Below are 2,785 nucleotides of genomic sequence, written 5' to 3'. Positions count from 1 at the left end.
TCAATATGGGTGATTCAAAGAAAATCCTTTGCATTCTCTTTATCCAATAGCAAGTGGAACCTGCAGTGTCTATCCAGGTGGATGCCAGAGGTGTAGAAAAAGTGGAATTATTTCTGCTTGTATCATGCTACTTACAATGCAAATTGAAGAATAGCCAATATCTATGGCACTATTGAGACTATTATTTTTCACGTGATTTGAATTATGATAGCTCCCATTCGTCACATTGGTGGTTTCTCAGTCAACGTTTAATTCCAGGACTATTTATTACAACAAAGCCATCTAGAACAACTTGCATTAATGTAGTATAATTAATATAGACAAAAAGTCCAAAGTGACTCACATAGGCCAAATAGACACAGCCAGAAAAAAATAACTCCAAAGTTTTACTGCTGTGCTCTTCCAACACCACTAATCCAAAGTATTAGTGGCAGACATTTGGAAAACTAATTAATGACCAACTGGATAACAGCCTTAGACATCATAGTTACAAAGACAATCAAAACTATAGGCACATTCCTGCATCAGTGAGCACTCTTTATTTCTCCCTTTAAAAAAAACCCGATAATCCATTGTTCTGATTCGAAAAGGCAGTTAAATGGTCCTAACAGAATAGCTACAAAATTCTTCTAAAACAAAATAGGTTTTTAGAAACATTTTATTCCTGAAGAAGATTTACCTCTGTCCAGACTTCACTGGTTCTGCCATTTTCTTTTTAAAGAAAATTGACAAAAAAGAACCCATGTGACACCACTTGGTATGAATGCCATCTAGAGGCTGAAGCTGATTACTACTGCCTGCAATGTTCAGACTACAAAACAACACACTTAAAGCCAGGTTCTCAAAACAACACACTTAAAGCCAGTAAAGGGGCAACAACATGCAAAATCAAAGGAAACCAAAGGCAAAAATGTGAAAAAATAAAAGGAGAGCAAAGCAAAACCAGTTAAATAAATAAACAAAGACTGCATGGTGTTCTACCTTTAAAAAAATCAAACATCTTGCAAAGAGAAATGGCAATTGGCCACTTATTTATGAACTGTGCATACAATGATAAAGTTACTTATTTAAACTTTACACACAATGTTTGCAGTCCTGTTTTATAGATCAAGCAATAGATGATCCTGAGAAAAGAGTTCAGAACATCTTCCTTGCCATTAAGAATGAAGGGCTTTGCAGAAATTGCATATTTGGTCTTTCTGTGGACGTACACACAGAAACTGAAAAGATCTGTAAAGTTCTCAAAATCATCTGAAGGGAAGAATTAACTTTAAGCTTAATAGACTCCAACTCACATCATACAGAGACTAAGCCTAAGAGTTCATTGACCAGTTTGTCAGAAAATACCTCAAAAAGTGTATGAGTTTTTGAAAGTGGAACTTGCCAGAGGCGCTCATTGAATTTGTCATCACCTCCACTGCAAATAAAACCTTTGGGAAGGATCTTTTTGGCAAGAGAAAGGGCCATACAGTTAATATATTACTTGAAGATGGATGCAGGTATGGAGCCATAGTGTGAGATCAACAACAACATCAAGTGATAGCAATCAGCAGTCAGACAACCAAGTTGTCAAACAAGTGCAAAAGCGAACATTAAACCCCTCACTGGATAGGTGTATAATCACTCAATCAAAATAACTTTGGGTATAACTGCTCACATTTAGTGAATAGGGAGTAGTGCTATTGCTGCTACCTTTGCAGCCCTGGGCAGTACTCAATCTTAATCCACTCTGTGTCCTAGATAGGTCACTCAGGCCTCATTAAATTTCTTCTTTGTGAGATTAACCACTTTGTCAGCTGACTGTATTTTCTGGAGGAGGGTTTCTAGTTGCTCTAAATGGGTTTTGCATGTGTCTCTGTATACTATGAGCTTGTCACAGTACACTATGGTATCAGGTATGCTTCCTACTCTCTGGTTAATTAGCCTTTGACAGATAGCTGAGTTATTTTGGAGTATAAATAACATGCTCAATGCTGGTAAAAACCATCTGGAGTTATGAACGTTGAGATTTTCTTTGTGGGTCCCTCAAAGGTGTCTGCTAGTACCCCTTGAGTCCATCTATCCTGGTAACATAGGTGGTATTTTAAAAATCTATTTCATTCACAGAATGAAGGCATCACTGGCCAGGCAGCATTTATTGCCCATCCCTAATCACCCAGTGGGCATTTAAGAGTCAAGCACTTTGCTGTGAGTCTAAAGTCACATGTAGGCAAGACCAGGTAAGATCAGCAGTTTCCTTTCCTAAAGGACATTAGTGAACCAGATGTGTTTCTCTTGATAGACGACAATCGATTCATGATCATCATTCGACTCTTAATTCCAGATAGTTAATGAATTCAAATTCAATTTGAACCTGGGTCTCCAGAACATTATCTGGGTTAACCATTCAGTGATAATACCATTCGGCCATCACCTCCCACAACAACATCCATGCAATTGTCCAGCCAGTGTCAGGTAGAAGTTAGCTCTGGTCAATATAGAGTCTTCTAGAGTCATCCAATTTGAATATGAGCACCACTGGGGAGCTCTAACTACTGTTGCAGGGCTCACAGTTACTGCTCCAGTATGTAGTTCATCTCCTTCCGAACCTGGGCCAACTTTACTGAGCCTGGCTGACTGGGATGTGCTGAAAATGTGTTGCTGGAAAAGCGCAGCAGGTCAGGCAGCATCCAAGGAGCAGGAGAATCGACGTTTCGGGCATGAGCCCTTCTTCAGGAATGAACCCTTCCTGAAGAAGAAACATTCCTGAAGAAGGGCTCATGCCCGAAACGTCGATTCTCCTGCT

This window comes from Chiloscyllium plagiosum, chromosome 11, assembly GCF_004010195.1.
Source record: "Chiloscyllium plagiosum isolate BGI_BamShark_2017 chromosome 11, ASM401019v2, whole genome shotgun sequence".
Lineage (NCBI taxonomy): Eukaryota > Metazoa > Chordata > Chondrichthyes > Orectolobiformes > Hemiscylliidae > Chiloscyllium > Chiloscyllium plagiosum.
Note: the sequence above shows the minus strand (reverse complement) of the source record.